Here is a 24,242-nt window from a genome sequence, read left to right as displayed (position 1 = left end):
ATAAGAGGCCTTATAGAGTAGGTAAGGGTGGCCAGGAGGTCATAACCCATGTAATAATAACAGAAATATGGCAACAAACTTTAACGCAACAAAGTCCCATGAGCAGCAATGTCATGATGCTCTCATTTTATAGGTGTTAGTTGAAGGATAAATATTAGTCAGAATACTGGGAAGATCTCCCAGTCTTTTTTTTAAAAATCAATGCCATGCAATCTTTTATGACAACTATTTGCAAAAATAAAAAGCTGTTGTCTTCATTTCTGGCAGTCACTTTCCCTTCTAACTCCAATTCTACTTTGAAGCAAAATATTATTTGTCATCCTTTGTTTATCTACGCGAATATTTAGCAAGAGAATCCTCGTCCCTGAAGCTCCTTTTTTGGGTCTTCTTTCTCGACCTCAAGTCCCAGAAACTGCCTCACTCGTGTACCTGACAGAGTTTAGAACATAGAACATAGAACATTACAGCACAGTACAGGCCCTTCAGCCCTCGATGTTGTGCTGACCTGTCATACCGATCTGAAGTCCATCTAACCTACACTATTCCATGTACGTCCATTTAGTGTTTAGTGTTACTCATATAACAGAGGATGTTGTGCTTGTCCCCAGCTCCTTTCCTCTTCCTGTTCTAGGGCAGACCTCAAAAGAAAACGCACCTAGTTTTCTCTCACACCCTCTGATCAGAAGGTATGAGTTCAGGCCCTACTCATGCATTCCAATGTGTCATCTCAACTGAGTGCACTTGTGTAGTGCATTCCTCTGAGAGATATCAGTCAGTTACAGGCCTCCTGATCTGAAGGCTCAGGTAGACACTGAAGATCCCATTATGTAAAAGATCAAGGCTTTGGCTTCCACAACCACAAACAAAGTAGTTGATCATTTTGTCTTATCGCTGCTTTTAGGGTGGGACAAAGACTCGGTGATTAACACTATTGCCTCGCTGCACCAGGGACCCCAGTTCTATTCCTGCCTTGGGTGACTGTCTATGTGGAGTTTGCACATTAAGAACGTAAGAATTAGGAGCAGGAGTAGGCCATCCGGCCCCTCAAGCCTGCCCTGCCATTTAATTAGATCATGGCTGATCTTTTTGAGACTCAGCTCCACTTACCCACCCGGTCACCATAACCTGTAATTCCTTTACTGTTCAAAAATTTATCTAGCCTTGCCTTAAAAACATTCAGCGAGGTAGCTTCAACCGCTTCACTGGGCAGGGAATTCCGCAGATTGACAGCCCTTTGGGTGAAGAAGTTGCTCCTGACCTCAGTCCGACATCTGCTTCCCTTTATTTTGAGGTGATGCCCTCTAGTCCGAGTTTCACCTGTTAGCGGAAACAACCTCCCTGCCTCCACCTTATCTATTCCCTTCATAATCTTATATGTTTCTATAAGATCTCCCCTCATTCTTCTGAATCTCCATGAGTATAATTCCAGTCTACTCAACTCTGGAATCAACAGAGTGAATCTCCTCTGCACTCCCTCCAGTGCTAATGTATCTCTTCTCAAGTAAGGAGACCAAAACTGCACTCAGTGCTCCAGGTGTGGCCTCACCAGGACCCTGTACAGCTGCAGCACAGCCTCCCTGTTTTTAAACTCCATCCCTCAAACAATGGCAGACAAAATTCCATTTGCATTTTTAGTTACCTGCTGCACCCGTAATCCTACTTTTAGTGATGCAATCCTACTTTTAGTGATAGATTCTCCCCATGTCTGCGTGGGTTTCCTCCTGGTGCTCCGGTTTTCTCCCCCAGTCCAAAGATGTGCAAGTTAAGGTGGACTGACCATGTTAAATTGCTCATAGCGTACATGGATGTGCAGGCCAGGTGGATTAGGCATGGGAAATGCAGGGTTACAGGGATAGGGTTGGGGTGTTGGCTCTGAGTGTGATGCTCTTCACAAGGTCTGTGTGGGCTCAATGGGCCAAATGGCCTGCTTCCAGACTGTGGGGATTCTATGCTTCTTTTGGAATATTTGGCTTGACATATCATCAGTGTACATTAAAGTAATTCAACATATGAGATGTACTTGGAACTGATCATGGAAAATATGTTAAGGCGATTAAATAAGTGTAATTCTTTCTTTCGTTGTTCCTGATGATTAATTCCTTTAATTGCTCAAAAAATAAGAAGTACTCATTGATCTTTAATGAACCCTTGAGCATCGTCCCATTTTGTTCATCAATTCAGTGACATTAGAGAAAAAAGGACAGTCCCCCCATCACCAATTCTGCAAGAATTTTGAGAGGATTGAGAGATCCCTTATTGCTGGGGATCACTCCTCGGGGGTCAGTCAGTCAAATGCCTGTCAGTGTTTCTTTTCATAGGTCCGTTGGGGTGGGTGAGACAGAGTAAGCTAATGAAGTATCTTGCTTCTATGATGTAAAGGTGCCGGTGTTGGACTGGGAAGGGGAGGACAAGGTCAGAAATCACACGACACCAGGTTATAGTTCAACAGGTTCATTTGAAGTCACATGAGCACTCACATTTCAGGTTGCTGAAAGGATATCAGTCCTAAAGTGAAAGGCTGGCCAGCCAGGGGAAGATTGTACCACAATGTTAACATCTTACTGCCTTGTAGTTTTCATGTCTTCTTGTAACACACGAATTATCCTGAATTCAGAGTAAATGAAAAGGATTGACATTATTAGGGCTGTTGACAACTGTTGAGGTGCCTTTCTAAAGGACAGTCTTGGGAAATCACTAACTTTGCTCTATCCCTCATTTCCCCCCATCAGTTGCCATTAGCGATGGTGCTAGTGAGAATGCCTGGCCAGTTTCTTAAATCACTTCCATCCATAGGGTGAAAGTATTTCCACCATGTTCTTATGGAGTTGGGGTGGTGTAGGAATGTAACCCACTGACAACGGAGGAGCAGCAATGTACACCGAAGGCAGAATGGTGCATGACTTGGCGAGGACTCTGGAAGGGATGATGTTCCCAACTGCCTGTTTCCCTTATCCTTTTAAATAATGGAGATCATTAATTTGAGAGATGCTTTCTAAGAAGCTTTGATGAGTTGCTGCAATGGAACACTGCAACCTCAGAATGTTGACCAAGGCCGGCCACATCCTTCTCTTTTTCTTCTTACTTGTCTCTCCTTTCTGTTTTTTTCTCTTCTTCACCTCTGGCGTTGTGGGGAAGCTGCAGTGGTGTTCAGCGGGCCATCAGCTGCAGCAGAGGTGGTGCCTGGCACATGGACTTCTGGCTGCAGTAGGCCCAGAATGTGGACTCTGGGGGTCATTGGCCATTTTAGTGCCTGGTGCAAAGACTTTGGGCTGAGGTAGGCCCGGAGCCTGGACTGGAGAACTCAGTGGGTCATTGGCCATTTTAGTGCCTGGTGCAAGGACTTTGGGCTGAGGTAGGCCTGGAGCCTGGACTGGAGAACTCAGTGGGTCATTGGCCATGGCAGTGCTGGTGCCCAGAGGGAGTGGCTCTTGGAGGCAGCAGTGGCTGTGACCTGGGACACCCTGTAGAAGACCTAAAACTGTGCTCAAAGACCCTTTGTGCAGAAAATGATCCCTATTGACGTAAGTTTTTAAACATATTTTTGTAACTCAAAATGACACCAAATTGTGGCAACAATCAGTGTATCTTTCTACATATATGTGACAATAAAAACTCATAATAATCTTAGGGAGACAACTTCAGGATTTGTTCAGGAATGACCTTAAATGAATGCAACCTGGCCTATCCACAACCTCATAATCATGGCAAACTGAAGCACATTTTGAGTCATCTGAGTGTAACCTGAATTTATCAACTGAGATTGTTCCGCCCCTTGGCAGAGGGGAATATTAAATCTCCTGAAAAGATTTTCACCCAACTACTTCCATGTTAGTGTATCATTGTCCCTGACAATGTAGCAATGTTTAGGATTCTCATCAACTTTTCTGTGAAGCAGCCATTTTCTGGTCAATGTTTGAACACTGACAGACATATCAGCTTTTGGTTCGTGCATAAACATAGCAAGGACTGATTCAAAGATCGTATTGAAAGATTGAAGAGCAGCCAATTACTGCCTGCTAGAAACCACTAAGAAGGGGTTGATTTTCTGTCCATGTGTAAACACCATAATAAGTACAGATTCTTGGGCCAGCATTACAGCAGTGAACAGGGACTGTTCCAGCTGCTACATAAACACTGATCAGTTTTGGATAATCATCAATGTCAAATCTGGATAAACAGTCAGTCCAGACTATGGCAAGGTCTTGCTTTGTTTTAAATAAAAAATGTAATTTATGTTAACTGCATCTTCTTCCCTTTGTATTGCTGGATGTTGAGGTGTCACTGGAAGGGCAGGCTCTCTCTCCAGTTTCTCTTTAGACTTTTTTAATGCTCTTTCCCTTCACATCAATTGCCACTTTCAAGTGCACTTGACAATCTGACTGTCATTGTCAGTGCACAGTCCAGAAAAAGGCCCAAACAGAGCAGGGTTAGTATAGGGTTGTATCAGTCCTTGGGTTTGATGTGTGCACAGTTCTGTAAACTTTAAGGAACACCGATGTTTGCAGTACCTAATTCCACAAGGTTATTCACATGGATGGCACGGAGGTTCAGTGGTTAACACTGCTGCCTCATAGCACGAGAGACCCAGGTTTGATTCCAGCCTCAGGTGTCTGCGTGGATTTCCTTTGGGTGAACTGGTTTCCTCTCACAGTCCAAGGATGTGCAGGTTAGGGTGGATTAGCCATGGGAAATGCAGGGGTGATCTGGGTGGGATGGTCTTCAGAGGGTCAGTTTGGACTTGATGGGCTGAATGGCTTGCTTCCATACTATATGGATTCAATGATTCTTCCTGTATATTTTTCTTGCAAAGCCACAGGACTGCAAAGTAAACTGCTTGACCTTTTCAACACAATGCAATGGAAATAGCAAAATTGATCAAAGCAAAATATTCCATATTGTATATTGTCACCTACATAATAATGGTCATTGTATTCAGTGGATAATGATTGGCTGTAAAATCCTTTAAAACATTGTAAGTATGTGACCAGGTGCTGTATAAATGCAAATATGTTTTTATATGCGTGAAACTTTTAGATGCTCGATCGCACAAATTAAACATTCCAAAATTTACATGGAATAAAAAAAATCAGACAGAACTTTACTCACCTAAAGGATAACAGATCTGTGTCATAATTTACAACAAAGGCCTGTGGAGCCAGGTTAATCGGCAATTTAGCATATTCCCAAGTAGAAAAGGGATTGAAGGTCATTGAGATGGTTACATTGGGGAAAGATTTATCAGGAACTGATCAAGTTGGCAGTCAGGAACCCATTTCAATATCCGCTATTCCACATGGCTTTGCTGTGCAATGGAAAAAGAGTCCCCTGCACTTTCACTTCATTGCTCAGCTTTCCTTTTGTCATTCCAAATCTCACTGCGTCTCGGGCAGTGTAATGTTCAGGGCAGCGTAATGTTCAGATCAGTGTAATGTTCAGGTCAGTGCATCTCAGACCAGTGTAACGTTCCGGTCAGTGTAACGTTCAGGTCAGTGTAACGTTCTGGTCAGTGTAATGTTCAGGTCTGTGTAACATTCAGGTCAGTGTAATGTTCAGGTCAGTGTAACATTCAGGTCTGTGCAACGTTCAGGTCAGTGTAATGTTCAGGTCAGTGTAACGTTCAGTTTAGTGTAATGTTCAGGTCAGAGTAACGTTCCGGTCAGTGTAACATTCAGGTCAGTGTAACGTTCTGGTCAGTGTAATGTTCAGGTCAGTGTAATGTTCAGGTCAGTGCGTCTCAGGCAGTGTAATGTTCAGGTCAGTGTAACGTTCTGGTCAGTGTAATGTTCAGGTCAGTGTAACGTTCAGGTCAGTGTAACATTCAGGTCAGTGTAACGTTCAAGTCAGTGTAACGTTCCAGTCAGTGTAATGTTTAGGACAGTGTAACGTTCAGGTCAGTGTAATGTTCAGGTCAGTGTAATGTTCAGGTGAGTGCGTCTCAGGCAGCGTAATGCTCAGGTCAGTGTAACGTTCTGGTCAGTGTAACGTTCAGGTCAGTGTAACGTTCATGTCTGTGTAACATTCAGGGCAGTGTAACGTTCAGGTCAGTGTAACGTTCCGGTCAGTGTAACGTTCAGGTCAGTGTAACGTTCAGGTCTGTGTAACATTCAGGTCGGTGTAATGTTCAGGTCAGTGTAACGTTCCGGTCAGTGTAACGTTCAGGTCAGTGAAATGTTCAGGTCAGTGCGTCTCAGGCAGTGTAATGCTCAGGTCAGTGTAATGTTCAGGTCAGTGTAACGTTCTGGTCAGTGTAACGTTCAGGTCAGTGTAACGTTCATGTCTGTGTAACATTCAGGGCAGTGTAACGTTCAGGTCAGTGTAACGTTCCGGTCAGTGTAACGTTCAGGTCAGTGTAACGTTCAGGTCTGTGTAACGTTCAGGTTGGTGTAATGTTCAGGTCAGTGTAACATTCTGGTCAGTGTAACGTTCAGGTCAGTGTAACGTTCCGGTCAGTGTAACGTTCAGGTCAGTGTAACGTTCAAGTCAGTGTAACGTTCCAGTCAGTGTAATGTTTAGGACAGTGTAACGTTCAGGTCAGTGTAACGTTCAGGTCAGTGTAATGTTCAGGTCAGTGTAACGTTCAAGTCAGTGTAATGTTCAGGGCAGTGTAACGTTCAGGTCAGTGCGTCTCAGGCAGTGTAACGTTCAGGTCAGTGTAACGTTCAGGTCAGTGTAATGTTCAGGTCAGTGTAATGTTCAGGTCAGTGCGTCTCAGGCAGTGTTACGTTCAGGTCAGTGTAACGTTCAGGTCAGTATAATGTTCAGGTCAGTGCGTCTCAGGCAGTGTAACGTTCAGGTCAGTGTAACGTTCAGGTCAGTGTAACGTTCAGGTCAGTGTAATGTTCAGGTCAGTGCAACGTTCAGGTCAGTGTAATGTTCAGGTCAGTGTAACATTCAGGTCAGTGCAACGTTCAGGTCAGTGTAATGTTCAGGTCAGTGTAACATTCAGGTCTGTGTAACGTTCAGGTTAGTGTAATGTTCAGGTCAGAGTAACGTTCCGGTCAGTGTAACGTTCAGGTCAGTGTAACGTTCTGGTCAGTGTAATGTTCAGGTCAGTGTAATGTTCAGGTCAGTGAAATGTTCAGGTCAGTGCGTCTCAGGCAGTGTAACGTTCTGGTCAGTGTAATGTTCAGGTCAGTGTAATGTTCAGGTCAGTGAAATGTTCAGGTCAGTGCGTCTCAGGCAGTGTAACGTTCAAGTCAGTGTAACGTTCCAGTCAGTGTAATGTTTAGGACAGTGTAACGTTCAGGTCAGTGTAATGTTCAGGTCAGTGTAATGTTCAGGTGAGTGCGTCTCAGGCAGCGTAATGCTCAGGTCAGTGTAACGTTCTGGTCAGTGTAACGTTCAGGTCAGTGTAACGTTCATGTCTGTGTAACATTCAGGGCAGTGTAACGTTCAGGTCAGTGTAACGTTCATGTCTGTGTAACATTCAGGGCAGTGTAACGTTCAGGTCAGTGTAACGTTCCGGTCAGTGTAACGTTCAGGTCCGTGTAACGTTCAGGTCTGTGTAACATTCAGGTCGGTGTAATGTTCAGGTCAGTGTAACGTTCAGGTCAGTGTAATGTTCAGGTCAGAGGAACGTTCCGGTCAGTGTAACGTTCAGGTCAGTGAAATGTTCAGGTCAGTGCGTCTCAGGCAGTGTAATGTTCAGGTCAGTGTAACGTTCTGGTCAGTGTAACGTTCTGGTCAGTGTAACGTTCAGGTCAGTGTAACGTTCATGTCTGTGTAACATTCAGGGCAGTGTAACGTTCAGGTCAGTGTAACGTTCCGGTCAGTGTAACGTTCCGGTCAGTGTAACGTTCAGGTCTGTGTAATGTTCAGGTTGGTGTAATGTTCAGGTCAGTGTAACATTCTGGTCAGTGTAACGCTCAGGTCAGTGTAACGTTCAGGTCAGTGTAACGTTCAAGTCAGTGTAACGTTCCAGTCAGTGTAATGTTTAGGACAGTGTAACGTTCAGGTCAGTGTAACGTTCAGGTCAGTGTAATGTTCAGGTCAGTGTAACGTTCAAGTCAGTGTAATGTTCAGGGCAGTGTATCGTTCAGGTCAGTGCGTCTCAGGCAGTGTAACGTTCAGGTCAGTGTAACGTTCAGGTCAGTGTAATGTTCAGGTCAGTGTAACGTTCAGGTCAGTGTAATGTTCAGGTCAGAGGAACGTTCCGGTCAGTGTAACGTTCAGGTCAGTGAAATGTTCAGGTCAGTGCGTCTCAGGCAGTGTGATGCTCAGGTCAGTGTAATGTTCAGGTCAGTGTAACGTTCTGGTCAGTGTAACGTTCAGGTCAGTGTAACGTTCATGTCTGTGTAACATTCAGGGCAGTGTAACGTTCAGGTCAGTGTAACGTTCCGGTCAGTGTAACGTTCAGGTCAGTGTAACGTTCAGGTCTGTGTAATGTTCAGGTTGGTGTCATGTTCAGGTCAGTGTAACATTCTGGTCAGTGTAACGTTCAGGTCAGTGTAACGTTCCGGTCAGTGTAACGTTCAGGTCAGTGTAACGTTCAAGTCAGTGTAACGTTCCAGTCAGTGTAATGTTTAGGACAGTGTAACGTTCAGGTCAGTGTAACGTTCAGGTCAGTGTAATGTTCAGGTCAGTGTAACGTTCAAGTCAGTGTAATGTTCAGGGCAGTGTAACGTTCAGGTCAGTGCGTCTCAGGCAGTGTAACGTTCAGGTCAGTGTAACGTTCAGGTCAGTGTAATGTTCAGGTCAGTGTAATGTTCAGGTCAGTGCGTCTCAGGCAGTGTTACGTTCAGGTCAGTGTAACGTTCAGGTCAGTATAATGTTCAGGTCAGTGCGTCTCAGGCAGTGTAACGTTCAGGTCAGTGTAACATTCAGGTCAGTGTAATGTTCAGGTCAGTGCGTCTCAGGCAGTGTAACATTCAGGTCAGTGTAACGTTCAGGTCAGTGTAATGTTCAGGTCAGTGTAACATTCAGGTCAGTGTAACGTTCCGGTCAGTGTAACGTTCAGGTCAGTGTAATGTTCAGGTCAGTGTAACGTTCAGGTCAGTGTAACGTTCAGGTCAGTGTAATGTTCAGGTCAGTGTAACGTTCAGGTCAGTGTAACGTTCAGGTCAGTGTAATGTTCAGGTCAGTGTAACGTTCAGGTCAGTGTAATGTTCAGGGCAGTGTGACGTTCAGGTCAGTGTAACGTTCAGGTTAGTGTAATGTTCAGGGCAGTGTGACGTTCAGGTCAGTGTAACGTTCAGGTCAGTGTATTGTTCAGGGCAGTGTAACGTTCAGGGCAGTATAATGTTCAGGTCAGTGCGTCTCAGGCAGTGTAACGTTCAGGTCAGTGTAACGTTCAGGTCAGTGTAACGTTCAGGTCAGTGTAATGTTCAGGTCAGTGTAATGTTCAGGTCAGTGTAACGTTCAGGGCAGTTGGCCCAATGGCAGTTTTCATTCCAAAATGGTGGCTGTGGTGCTGAGTTTGACAGCTGCCTCACCAGAGTGTTTCAGAAAGTTGCTGCCGTATCCATGACCTGCCCTCACCACATGGATAGCTGCCATTCACACTGCCGAGTGGCTAGATCCAAGCCACGCTCACCCTATCCGAGGTGAGAGACTCCAAGTACAGGTGCAATGTGACATTTTGCTTACAGGAGATTGCTTAAAAAACACGTTTATTTCAAGGTCAGGAGTGGCAGAAGCAACTGACGGAAGCGTAGATAACAGAGAGTCAGCACTTGTTTGGCCTGCAGCTTACTCTGTGGGTTCGGCAAAATATATAGTTCCAGACTGTTCATGTGTAGGCCGTAGCTTTATGTCAGTAATTGGTGACCTGACTCAATGAATCACATAACGGTAGAGAGTTGCACTGATATTTCTCACTGCACATAATGTTGTTCCAATTTGGTTCTTGTCCTTCATTCCAATGATGATACCTTTGTGGCATGTGCATTGAAGTGAAGATGTATCTGATCGTGTCAGTGACATATACATTATCGTATGTTATACGGTGTTAGGTCCATTTTCTCTTTATAATTTATAAGCACATCAGAGGGCAAGACCGACAGCACCAGACCATTAATGAGATATCATGCTACATCATCCAGTTTGCACTCTCAGGTCTGTCAAGTGACTTGACTTGATTTTTTTTCCTTTATTCATTCATGGGATGACAGCATCACTGGCCAGGCAGCATTTATTGCCGTTCCCTAATTGCCTAGAGCTCAGTTAAGCATCAACCTCACTGCTGTGGGGTTTGGAGTCTCACGTAGGCCAGGTCAGGCAACGATGGCAGATTTCCTTCCCTAAAGGACATTAGTGAACCAGGTGGATTTTTCCCAACAATCGGCAATGGATTCATGGTCATCATTAGATTCTTAATTCCAGATATTTATTGAATTCAAATTCCACTGTCTGCCGTGGTGGGATTTGAATCCGAGTCCCTCGAACATTGTCTGGGTCACTCGACTAACAGTCCAGTGATAATACCACGAGGACATCACCTCCCTATGATCCCAGTATGTATTCACATAGGGCTGCATTTTCAGCCTCTTTTGGCCTAAGTCCAAGTTACATTGAGACTTTTGGGGGGATTCTCAGGGGGCTTCTCAGCACATCTTTTACAGGTTCACCTCATTAACAATGCACACAAAGACAGAAAGTGCTGGCAATGTCCAGCAGCATTTACGGGAAGGAAGCAGAGTTAACTTCTCGAGTCCCATGAACTCTTCATCCATAGTTCTTAGGTGTAACAACATCCTGGAAGTGGATCAGAGAAGTGTCATGCAGGTTCTTAGAGGCTGGCACACATTGAGTGCCAATATCTGAGATGTGTGGTGTGTGGCCAGCACTGTGCAATGAAACCTTGGTGTCCAGTGTCCAACATGGAGTTTGTTTGGAGCAGTGGTGAGTTGAACTCATTGGGTATTTTCCTCAAATATCTCATAGAACCCCTACAGTCTGGAAACAGACCCTTCAGCCCAACAAGCCCACACCAAACCTCAAAGCACCAACGCAGACCCACCCCCCTATGACCCACCTAATTTAAGCTTCCCTGAGGACTACGGGCAATTTAGCACGGCCGATCCACCTAACCTGCACATCTTTGGACTGTGGGAGGAAACCGGAGCACCTGGAGGAAACCCACACAGACACAGGGACAGCGTGCAAACTCCACACATGTAGTCTCCCGAGGCTGGAATCAAACCTGGGTCCCTCGCGCTGTAAGGCAGCTGTGCTAACCGCCATGCCACCACACCACTCCTTTCTCTCTAGGTTGCCTGTCGGGTTTTAGTGAGGTAGAAAACTGAATATAAAATTGAGGTGAGTTGAGCCATGAGCAAGGCATTTAACAAACAATAATCTCACTTAATTGGCAACTCACCACTGCCTAGGGAGAAAGTTGCTACGCCCCAAATGAAAAGCATGAGGGATGACGCAAGATGTTCCAACATGAAGAGGAGAAAGACTTAAAAAAGACATAAGGGGCAATTGTGTTTTATAATGTTCAAAAGACACTTGGATAGGTACATGAAAGCAGATGTTTGGAGGGATATGAGCTGGACCAGGCAAGTGGGACCAATTTATTTGGGATTATGACTATATGAGCCTTTTTGGTATTTTTATCCAATTCTACTACATATTTCACAAGAGCCCAGTCACTCAGAGCCCTACGAGATTCCACCACGGACTATAGCGGACTTATGTTCAGCAATCTTACATGAATGCTCCAGTGCATTGTCCTACACAACCCCAAATGAGGACAACATGCTCTAAATTCTTCTCCACGCATTCCAAGTGTCTGACCATTAAATTACAGTGCATCAAAGATGCATAAAGGTGTCATTAGAATAACAGCATGGAAACAGCAACTTGCCGTAAGATCTTCCCAATCTCACTCAATTGTCCGGTTACCATGGTTATGGAGCTCACTTAAGCTCTTCTAATCATTTTATGAGCGTAGTGGCCAGACCAACCTCTACCTGATCACCAAGACAAAAGTTAATCACCCATATTCAGGAGAAAGCTACATTCAAATAACTCAAAACCTTCAATAAAATGCCTTTCCTTAGAATACTCAAGTTTCATATGACCAAGCATCCCTCTATGTCCCATTCCAGAAGGGGACAGCCCACTGTAGGCCTGAGAGATCCAAGGAAGGTGTCCTGTATTGGGCTCCTCACCCTCCCTTACGAGGGTAGGATTCTGTCCATGACTACCCTAAACGCGTGACTGACCGTGCCCAAGCCTGCGGACTGATATCAGAGGCTTCCCTTGATTTACTGCATCTACAGCTCCTGGCAATAAGATGAAAGTGGCCAGTACAGCAGCTAGCACCAAAGCTGATGGGAGAAAGGTGGTGAGGTGGGACACTGAGTGACGAGGAGGTGCCAAGGCTAGGCAGAGTTAGCAGCCTAGTGGTGGGCCAGGGAAAGTGAGCACAGATGATGCAAGTAATTGTGAGCGTGGTGTAGTGAGAACACCAGTGAGAGGGAAGCACCGTAACCATAGTAAAGTGAGTATGAGGCAGCAGAGGGAGGATGGTGGCTTCTCCTGGAACAGAGAAGGTCCATAAGACCAGAAGACATAGGAGTGGAAGTCAGGCTATTCGACCCATCAAGTCCATTCCGCCATTTAAATCATGGCTGATGGGCATTTCAACTCCACTTCCCTGCACTCTCCCCGTAGCCCTTGATTCCTTGTGAGATCAAGAATTTGCCGATCTCTGCCTTGAAGGCACCTGACGTCCCAGCCTCCACTGCACTCTGCGGCAATGAATTCCACAAGCCCACCACTCTCTGGCTGAAGAAATGTTGTCTCATTGCCATTTTAAATTTACCCCATCTAATTTTAAGGCTGTGCCCATGGGTCCAAGTCTCCCCACCTAACAGAAACAACTTCCCAGCGTCCGCTCCTTCTAAGCCATACATTATCTTGTATGTTTCTATTAGATCTCCCCTCAACCTTCTAAACTCTAATGAGTACAATCCCAGGATCCTTAGCCGTTCATCATACGTTAAACCTACCATTCCAGGGATCACCCGTGTGAATCTCCGCCGGACATGCTCCAGGGCTAGTATGCCCTTCCTGAGATGTGGGGCCCAAAATTGGACACAGTATTCTAAATGGGGCCTAACTAGAGCTTTATAAATTCTCAATAGTAATGACACACCAGTGGAGAGTGCGGTGCTCCTGAGATCGGGATCATACTACAGAGATACAGTTGCTAGGCCACTGACACTTTTGTGGTACTGCTGGGTATCCTCCAGAATAGTGACAATTTCACTGTCATGGGTGGCAACCTGAGAGCAGGCTGGCATGTTTGCTGTTGTGGTCTCTTCAGTTGGTGCTGGGGCAAGTGGATGGGCCTCCTCTGTACCATCCCATCCAGCCAGACTGCAACATCTCTGTTTGTGAAGCAAGGCACCAAATTCCCCTGTCTACCACGACCAGGCTGCCAGTTCTTGACCAAATTCACAATGGCCTTTTAATTATGGCTTCAGTGCCAGGAATCTTGGGATTCCCGGAAGTGACACTTACTGCTGCCTACGATTAGTGGGAGAATTGGGCTCGCATCAAACAACCAGGACACCGTAAGTGTGTGATACTTAGTCATGAGGCAAATTTGGAATGATAGCATGAAAGCCTCCAGGAAATTCAACAAAAATGACCCTGAGCTGATTTCTGGCAATAATTCAGCTAGCTGTTTCTTTTACTACCATGTCTATCCCTCTCTCTTGTGAGTGTCGGAGACTGCACTGGTTAGTTAAGGTCACAGCACTTTCCCAATCCATTCCATCGAATACTTCTCTAATATCCTCTATCTCCAACCCTGCCTCAGCTCATTCGCTGCTGAATGCCCCATCAAAGCAATTTTTACTTCCAGAGCCAACTATTCCAATGCATCCATAAGCACTCCCCAACACACGCAGACATTGAGATTGATTCCAATAGAGTGAGAGAAAGATATGTTGCGTATAACCTACATTATATACACTGAGGGTTATATGTTACCAATATGAATCTTCCAGTGACAAACAAAAACCGAAATTGCTGGAAAAATCTCAGCATGTCTGGCAGCATCTGTGGAGAGAAATCAGAGTTAACATTTCAGGGTCCAGTGACCCTTCCTCAGAACTTCAGAGCCAGTCGAACACTGTGCTTGATGATATCGCAACTTAACAAAAGGTTTTGGCAAGTCTGAGCCTATGAGCAGTGGAACCTCAGGATATAGGTGCAGAAAGTGTTGGGAGACGCTGGGGTAAATTAGGAAACTGATTCAATGTTATGGACTTTAAGGCCTTTCAGAGTTGGTAGATAGAGTTGTTTAAAATTACAAAAGATCTAAGCATAGAAACTGTTTTCATTGGCTGAAGGATCAAGCATTGGAGCACAGCAATTAAAGCTGGTTAACAAAAGGAATGGTGAAATGAAGAAAGATATTTTCTTGCTGTAAGTGGTTAGGATATGCCTAAGGGTTCTTTTCAGGGATACTTACAATGACTTTCAAAATGGAGTTGGACAAACTGCTGAGAACAAAATGTTTACTAGGCTGGAGGGAATGGTCGGGTGGAATGTGGTGGGGGTTGTGTTGGCACAAACTGAGTTACTATTGCAGACACTCAGCATTTGATACAACAGGCTGAACGGCATTCTTCTCTGCTGGCCCCTTTCTATGTTTTCATTAAAAGGCTTCATGTGCCTCGGTCTTATTGCTGTGCGAGCTACTTGTGGTGGCAGTACATTGTGTTGTGAGCTGTCCATTGCTTTGCTTCTTAAAGGAGGGCTATCAGCATCTATCTCAAAAGCATCAACAGAAACTGAGCCTGAGACAAACAGGAGTTCAGAGCTGCTGCTGTAAGTCAATCCTGTAAGGCAGCACAGGGGCAGGGGAAGTGTGGGGGTTCATGATGGAGAGGGGGGAAGAATAAAATCTGACAGTAATTTGCTTCAGTAATGGGACCTGTCAAATGAGAACCCTTTCCTCTCCCTCCACCTCCACTGTACAGAGCCCATCGCTGTGCCCTAAGCTGGTCATGCCTGAGATGTTTCCCGATTTACTTCATCCTGTCACTTATCCCCATCTGACCCTGTCCAGCCTTTTACAAGATGCTTTAAGTAATGAAAGTCACATAAATAAATAGCAGGTTCCTCCCAGCTTTGCTGTTGGGTCAGAGAATTGGCTTCTTTTTAATGAAAGGAATGCTTGGGCCATGTGGGAGTAAACATCAAGGCCAACTAATTAATGATGACAGAGGTTAAATTTCTTGTTGAATAGCACTGACTATAATGCCAGTGTTGCTGTTTGAGAGTCATAAACCGTTGGCTTTTTAAGCATTTAGTTTCTATATGTTTTTATTTTTTACATCTTCTCCCCTGTTTCAGACTGATGCGGCGGAGCCACTCAAAGGCAAGATGTCCGACACTAAACCCGGGGAATGGGGATTGGCTGCTCAGGAACGGCACCCAAACCCGGGGAATGGGGATTGGCTGCTCAGGAAAGGAACCCAAACCCGGGGAAAGGGGATTGGCTGCTCAGCGACAGCACCTAAACCCTGGGAATAGGGATTGGCTGCTCAGGGACAGCACCCAAACCCGGGGAATGGGGATTGGCTGTTCAGGGACGGCACTCAAACCTGGGGAATGGGGATTGGCTGTTCAGGGAAGGAACCTAAACCCGGCAAAAGAGGATTGGCTGCTCCGGGATGGCACCCAAACCCGGGGAAAGAGGATTGGCTGCTCAGGGATGGCACCCAAACCCGGGGAAAGGGGATTGGCTGCTCAGCGACAGCACCTAAACCCTGGGAATAGGGATTGGCTGCTCAGGGATGGCACCCAAACCAGGGGAATGGGGATTGGCTGCTCAGGGAAGGAACCCAAACCCGGGGAAAGGGGATTGGCTGCTCAAGGATGGCACCCAAATCCGGGGAATGGGGATTGGCTGTTCAGGGAAGGAACCTAAACCCGGCGAAAGAGGATTGGCTGCTCCGGGATGGCACCCAAACCCGGGGAAAGAGGATTGGCTGCTCAGGGATGGCACCCAAACCCGGGGAATGGGGATTGGCTGCTCAGGGATGGCACCCAAACCAGGGGAATGGGGATTGGCTGCTCAGGGGAAGGAACCCAAACCCGGGGGAAGGGGTTTGGCTGATAGGGGAGCAGTGGGGTGCGAGAAGGGTAAAAATTGATCGGGCTTCACCAACATCAGATAAGGGAACTGAGAGTTTGCTAAGAACTGAAGTGGAAAGTTAACGTATAAAGTGTGGTGAGTTTCTGGAGTCTGACCATAACAGTCACTCATTGCTACCACGATATACACACTTGCATGCATGTTGTAGCCTCGCGCTTTGATAGTGATGTACAGGTTTGCAATTTCTTTCCATTCAATGGCTGACTAGAAATCTCTCCTCCTCTTGCCATTTGGATATTGGATGTTTTTGTGAGATATTATTCAATCTGCCTGCGAGAATAATTTTCCTTTTCCAGGAAGTTCTAACTGAGACCTTCTCACTCAGGGACAGAGAGATTACTCTCTGCTCCACAAATTCCCCTTCAGGATGTTCTATAAATGTGGAGTGCACAATCATAAGAGTCCTGAACATAGAACAAGTAAAGAAACTGTTTACAGGTAATTAATTCAGTGGTTGCTTCCGGAACCGGTCTCTGTCACTCTCAGTTTCTCATTCTGTCGTGTGTCTCTGTTTTTTTTTCTCTCTCTGCCTTCACAAAGATGTCACTAAATTAGAACATTTGCATTTTCCAACCATCAACAAAGCAGAAGTAACAACAATCATGGCCCTTCTGTTTGAGACACGTTCAAAATTTATCTAATTTGTTTATTTCCAAAAAGAAACAAATAAAGGAGTCAAACTAAAATCAGGAAAGATTTTCATCTTGCATTTCCCTCTGTATCTCTGCTTAATCCCTTTGCTGAGATAAAGGGCTTGACTTTATGCCTGCTTCCATGTCAGAATGGAATGGGAAGTTCTGAAATGACGATTTTCTCACTACTCCTATTTGCGGGATTTTTGAGACGCCAGGTTAAAGGTGCAAGTCCGCATTCAGCAATCCCACTCTTGCCTACTTGGTTGAAGAGGTGGTCACTTCCAAACATCTTCCCCCAACACCTTTGAAGGAATTGGACAGGCTTTAGCAGGACTTATGTTCATGACTTCTCGAGAGAAGCATGAACCACAGAGACCACTTTGTCTAGGATTGGGAACTTTTTGATTTTGAAGGTCGACCTCACATGTTATGTTTACAGAATAATGTTAATGTAGTGATTAATGACCTTACTAGATTGACGGCATTGTTCTTAAAAGATAGATGACCATTATATTGACCATTATTGTGAATGTATTACAATGTATTAGAGTACTTTCTCCAGTGGAAAAAAGGTGCTCTTTTTTCCATTGTAAAGTACAATTGTTGAGTACACAGGTTTTTTTTCCCCTTTATTCACTCATGGGTAGTTAATGAGTCAACCACACTGCTGTGGGTCTGGAGTCACATGTAGACCAGACCAGATAAGGATGACAGTTTCCTTCCCCAGAGGATGTTAGTGAACTAAATGGGTTTTCCCAACAATTGACAATGGGTTCAAGGTCATCATTAGACCCTTAATCCCAATTTTTATTAAATTCAAATTTGACCATTTGCTGTGGCAGAATTTGAACACAGGTCCCCAGGACACTACCTGGGTCTCTGGATTAACAGTCCAGCAATAATACTGCTAGGCCATTGGCTCCCCTAAATCAGATATGAAGGCAGTACGTTTTGTGCCACATATCCAATGAGAAAGTGAGGTGTGCCAATGACACTGCCCTACCAACAAATTAATGTTCCTCATTCAGGTAAATAACCGAGAAAGCTGCTGCCAGCCATTCAGATTTGTTAGCTGTATAGTCCCAATACATCCAGAGGCATAGAATCATAGAATTCCTACAGTGTGGAAACAGGCCCTTCGGCCCAACAAGTACACACCGACCCTCAGAGCATCCCACCCAGACCCAATCCCCTATAACCCACCTAATCTACACATCCCTGAACACTACAGGTAATTTAGCATGGCCAATCCACCAAGCTTGCATGTCTTTGGATTGTGGGAGGAAACCAGTAGCCACGTCCAGGACTATAAGCTACCCCCGATTCTACTTACTGGAGCCCAGGATCAGGTAACAGGGGGAGAGAGAACAAGTGAGGCACCTGTCACTATTTTCATCAGGCCAGGCACTAAAGGGAGGATATGTGGGGTGTACTTGGGTGCACGCCCCTCCACCACATGTGCGCAAACACACACACACCACAAACACATGTGCACACACACATGCACACACACATGCACATTCATCACATTCACATGCACATGGACTCACACACACACACACACACACACACACACACACATGTGCACACTTCCACATACAATCAACCAGTCCTCCCCCCAGTGTCAAAATGCAGTCAGGGCAGTACAGGGAGGGAGGGAGTGGAATATATGGGGATCAGAGTTTTTGGAGGAGGCATAGGGGCACATGCAGGGATCCTGGGTTTTGTGGAGAACACAGAAGGTGCATGGGGGTATTAAAGGGACATGAGGCATGGCTTGGAGTGTGAGGACTGAGTACCAGGGGCCTTCATGAATACATGCCCTCTTCATATTGACCATGTCTTTAGGGGAGGAAATCTGCTATCCCTACCTTGCCTGGACCATTGTAAGACTCCAGACCCACAGAAATGTGGTTGGCTTCGAGCTCTGAAATGGCCCAGCAAGGCAATGTCCCAGCAGAGGGAAGCGGCTTTCTAATCTGCCCACATACCTCCATTGGCACCACAGGCCTACTGTAGGTGTGGGCAGGCCTATCCCTGCTTCCTCAGAGACTGAAGTGCAGATTGCAGGCACCTCCAGGACAGAGACACTGTCGCACACATGAGTCCAAACTCAGAGTCCAAAATCCAGTCCTTTAAAGGTGGATGAACACTGCAGGCCAAGCAGCATCAGAGGAGCATCAGAGGGCCTAGACACTTCTTCAGAAATGGGGGAGGGGAAGGTGATTCTGAAATAAATAGGGAGAGATGGGGAGGCGGAAAGCAGATGGATAAAGGAGAAGATAGGTGGAGAGGAGATGGACAGGTCAGGGAGGCGGGGTGGAGCCAGTAAAGGTGATGGACAGGTCAGGGAGGCGGGGTGGAGCCAGTAAAGGTGAATGCAGGTTGAGAGTTGGGATGGGGGTTGATCAGTGAGGAGGGAGGGGCAGGTAGGTGGCAGGGATGATGGACAGGTCAAGGAGGCAGGGATGAGGCTAGTAGGTAGGAAGTGGGGGTGGGGGTTGGTCAGTGAGGTGGAAGGAGCAGATAGGTAGGAGAAAAGATGGACATGTCAAGGAGGTGGGGACGAACTGGGCTGGTCATGGGATAAGGTCGGGGGAGGGGAGATTTTGAAGCTTGTGAAGTCCACAATTATACCTTTGGGCTGCAGGGTTCCCAAGGGAAATACGATGTGCTGTTCCTCCAGCCTTCGGGCACTGGAGGATGACCCGGACGGACATGTCATCCAAGGAGTGGGAGGGGAAGCTGAAGTGGTTCGTGACTGGGAGGTGTAGTCATTTGTCACAAACCGAGTGTAGGTGTTTCACAAAGCGGTCCCCAAGCCTCCATTTGGTTTCCCCAATGGAGAGGAGGCCACAACGGGAACACTGGATACAATATACCACATTAGCAGATGTGCAGGTGAACATCTGTTTAAGGTGGAAGGCTTTCTTGGGGCCTGGGATGGAGGAGAGGGAGGAGGTTGCAGGGACAAGTGCCAGGGGTGGTGGGGCTGGTGTGGAGTGTGGAGTGGACAAGGGAGTCATGGAGAGAGTGGTCAGTAAGACAGTAAGACAGATAAGGGTGAGAAGGGAAAAATGGCTTTGATTGTGGGGTCGGATTGCAGGTAACGGAGACGGCGGAGAATGATGCGTTGAATCCGAAGGTTAATGGGGTGATATGTGAGGACCCTCATCTTCAGCTCCACACTTGTTATCTCAGACTCCTGCATCAGCAGTTCCTACTATCTTTTTAAAGGAAATAAGTCTTGTTTGAAGTTTTAATCCATCACCAAATTAAGTTAACAATTCGTTTGTATTCAAACTATTCTTTAAAATTTCACAAAATTAGTGCTGCACTTAATTTCTCACCTGGGAATCTAACTGAGCAATAGGAACGCATCATGAAGGATCTTGACCCAGATCCCTATTTTCTTCACCATGCTGACTCAAGAAACTCCCCCACCTCTTGGCTGGAAAACTCAGAAATTCAGGTCAATGATTTCACATCAGGCCCGGCCATCAGAAATGGCTAGCTGTGTCTTGAGGGAGAATTGTGGACACTGGGACAGAGGTTTAGGATCAAGAGGAAAGGACACGGGGATGGCAGCTAAAACACAGCCCCTCCTCCCAACTGTTCAAAATGGTGGCAGAAGACAGCAACAGAGGAAAAGCTTTTTACTGCAATTCATTTTTTTTCTCACTGTAAAATACACATGACAATAAAATCATTCATTCATATTCATGTTCAGCACACCCATCTATCCCTCTCATTACCCCCATTTGGAGCAGATTGAGCCCCTCTCTCTCCCCTCCCCATCAGCGCAACTTCCCTCCATCCTCCATCCTTCCCTCCCTCCATCCTTTTACCGGATAGAACGTCTGCAGGGGTTTTCGCCCATCGGAAAACCAGTTAATCATCACAGTGATATCAAGAGGACCTTCAAGGGTCATTTGTTAGCCATTTTAAGAGCAGGATTGGTGGCAGGATTGGAATCTGGATCCTTGGCCTTCCCAGCGAGAAATTAATCCCTGTGATCAGATAGGCAGTGGGTATCTCTCCAGTGGCAACTCGTCTGATTATCTACCCCTCCTATCTCGCCTCATTAGGGAAAGATTCCATCCATCAGTCAGTGGGAGCTTGTTGTGCACAAATTGATCATCCCGGCTCCCACATTACAGCTGTGGCAGTACTTCAGAAATTGACTGTTAGGCACAGGCGAAGAAAGGCTCAGTAAGAAATGCAAGTTACTTCTTTCTTTAGCACGAGAATTAAGCTGCATTTAACCATCAGCACTTCTGGGATACGGTGCATCGGTCTGTTTCTAACACTCTGACATAATAAGAAGTGGATCGTCATAGCGATCATGGTAAGAGGAAGAGACCCAGATGGAATAAGTTTTATCAGAATCTGTTCAGAAGTTGTGCTGTCACCTTAGATTCCCATTAGGTTAGATTCAATTAAGATGTACATCGTGAGCATTCTTACAGTCATCAATCTGGAATGGAAGCATAGTGGCTGCTACCAATATCAGCCAGGGCTGGCAGGGATGATATTCTCGTTATAAATTGTATCTCCTCTCCTCTTGCTGGTCTGCTGCTGCAGTGAGCTGATGGAGCCAGCAATGGTGTGCAGGGTCACACTGACACCAGGCGTTCACTGTGTGCTCTCCTTCCCCCGGTCTCCATGGAAACAGCAATGGGCTCTCCTACCTGAGACATGGGAGAGGACATGATGTAGAAGGCCTCCTCCCATTGCCCCAATCCTCAGGCAGCTCCTCCCCCTGTCTGCCTCTGGAGTGCCGTGCGGGGAGGCAGGGTGAGGTTTGCAGCGATGCTGAGGAGAATGTCTCACTGACGGACTGTCCCTGGGCTCCACAGGATGTTGTGTTCCTTCAATGTCCTTCCAATCCTCTCCCTCAGGAAATCTGGGTCAGCTGGAGAGGAAGGGGCAGATTCGGTGCAGTCTTTGCAGCTATGGAACCTGCTGAAGGAGGAGAGCCTTCCCCCTTCATAACTTTCCCAACCCTTCCTTTTCCCCACTCACCTTTCAGCCAATGCTTGACAATAAGATAGGTGACCTCATCCTTGCATTACAGAGGAGCCCATTTACCAACTTGACACTGGGCCCAGTCCCTCGGTCGGAGCCCACGGCTGCTCAGTTCCACAGTGACCTCTGTCCAGGTCACCTCAGTCATTCATAATATCCTACTGCAGCCATTGGCTGGCAGTGGGATCTGTGTGCCCCTGAATGGTCAGCAGGAGATCTTTCAGCAACATTCTCACTGAACTGTGGGCCAGAGTGCTGGGTGGATTGTGACAGCTCAGAACACACAGCAACCCATTGACGATACCAAATAAACTTTCACAATGTTGCGAAGTTCTTTGACTTGGATCGTCTAACATTTTCTGTTGTGATATTCAAACGTCTTACAATGCTGGGACTGTTGGATGGCAGTGCTACCTCAGAAAACCAGCAGAGTTCAGTTTTCAAACAGGGCCTTCTGCCCAATAAATACGGCACCTTCTCCCAAACAGGGACCAGGTTACCTGGGTCTCCTGACATCTGAGCTGTCCCCTGCCCCGCACCATGTAATCCAGCTGTGAACCTGGGTGTTACATGCTCCTGAGATGTCACCGTGTGACCAAGGTTAGTCCTTCCCACACCAGATTCCTCCAGATCACTGATGGCGGAACAAAATCCAGACTCGAGTGCGCAAAACCTATTTCATCCTGGATACCATTAGATAGATTGTGGCTCAACTGCACCTCAACTCATACTGTCCTTCATTCCACATCCTTCAACACCTTTACGAAACAAAAAAATGTATCAATCTGAATTATGTTACCTCCAGGTGTCCTTGAGTATGGAAACTTTCAAGTGAAAATGTGCTGGAGGAGTAGGTTCTACATTAAGACGATAAGACATAGGAGTGGAAGTAAGGCTATTCGGCCCATCAAGTCCACCCCGCCATTTAAATCATGGCTGATGGGCACTTCAACTCCATTTCCCTGCACTCTCCCCGTAGCCCTTGATTCCTTGTGAGATCAAGAATTTGTCGATCTCTACCTTGAAGGCATTTAATGTCCCGGCCTCCACTGCACTCCATGGCAATGAATTCCACAGGCCCACCACTCACCCATTAAGGACCTTGACTTGGGACAACAAGTAGAATTTTGTAATCTGTAGAATATAGAAAACTGACCAACACAGTGTGGTTGATCATAGAAGAGCTCAGAAGGACATGATGTTACGAGATGCATGAGGCTGATACAATTTAATTTTGTTAAATCTGAGGTGGTGCACTTTAATAAAAATGACATGTGAATCTAAATGGTATTATCTTGAGCAGCTCTGGAGCAGAGGGACGTGAGGATGCATATTCACAAATGTTTGAAAGTTTTAGGGCAAGATGATAGGCCAATAGAAAATTTAAGGTATGCTTGGCTTTATAATTAGGGACGTTGAACGTAAAGACTGGTCATGGTAAGCACTTATAAATCACTGCTTGGGCCTCAGCAGGGTGCTATATACAGAACCTTGGTCACACTGAGCAGCGCGGTGGCTCAGTGGTTAGCACTGCTCCCTCACAGCATCAGTGACCCCGGTTCAATTCCACCTTTGGCTGGCTGTCTGCGTTCTCCCTGTGTCTGTGCAAGTTTCCTCCCACAGTTCAAAGGTGTGCTGGCTAGGTGGATTGGCCATGCTAAATTGCCTGTAGTGCCCAGGGATAATTTATGTTAGGTGGGTTAGACTAGGAGAATGGGTTTGGGTGGAGTACTGTTTGGAGGGGCAGTGTGGACTTGTTAGCTGAATGGCCTATCCCCCCACTACAGAAAGATGTCAAGCCTCTAAGAGTTATATATGTTTGATGGTACCAGGCAAGAGGGAGCTGAAATTGTAGAAAGACTACACATACTGCAATTTTTCTCCTTTGAACACAGTGTTAAAGAGAGGCTAACAGAGACTTTCAAAATGAGGTAGAACAAGTAGAAATAAGTTGTTTCCTCTGCTAAGTGATAAGTAACCAGTGGTCACAGTTTTAAAGTAACTGACAAAAGGTGGTCCCTCCTTTGCTGAGAGTTGTAACTTCAAGAGACAATTGCTGTTGACAGACAGAAGATTCTGTAGGGAGTTGACCTGAGTTTCCTTCAAAGGACAATGTGAAAAGCCATAGGAAAACACTTCATGCATTCTTTGCCATTGTCAGGTAGGTCTTTCAGAGTGGGAGGCTGCCTGAAGCTCATGTGACATGGAGAAATCAGCTCTTGGGTAGACAACCTCAGCATTCAACTGTTACAAAGTCTGGACAGCCGCAAGCAGCAAAATGCCTTAGGAAAGATCTACCACCCTTAACAGAGTTCAGTGCAAGTTCATCAGAATGATCTCACAGCTTAGAGAGTTAAATTATGGAGAAACCATTTGCTGTTAATGATTATGGAGAGTTTTGAGCCAAATGTTGGGAGAAGAATTAAAACAGTTGTTTCACAAAGTCCTGAGTGGAC

The sequence above is a fragment of the Stegostoma tigrinum genome, chromosome 22 (genome assembly GCF_030684315.1).
Source record: "Stegostoma tigrinum isolate sSteTig4 chromosome 22, sSteTig4.hap1, whole genome shotgun sequence".
NCBI classification, from domain to species: domain Eukaryota; kingdom Metazoa; phylum Chordata; class Chondrichthyes; order Orectolobiformes; family Stegostomatidae; genus Stegostoma; species Stegostoma tigrinum.
This window is presented reverse-complemented; position numbering follows the sequence as displayed.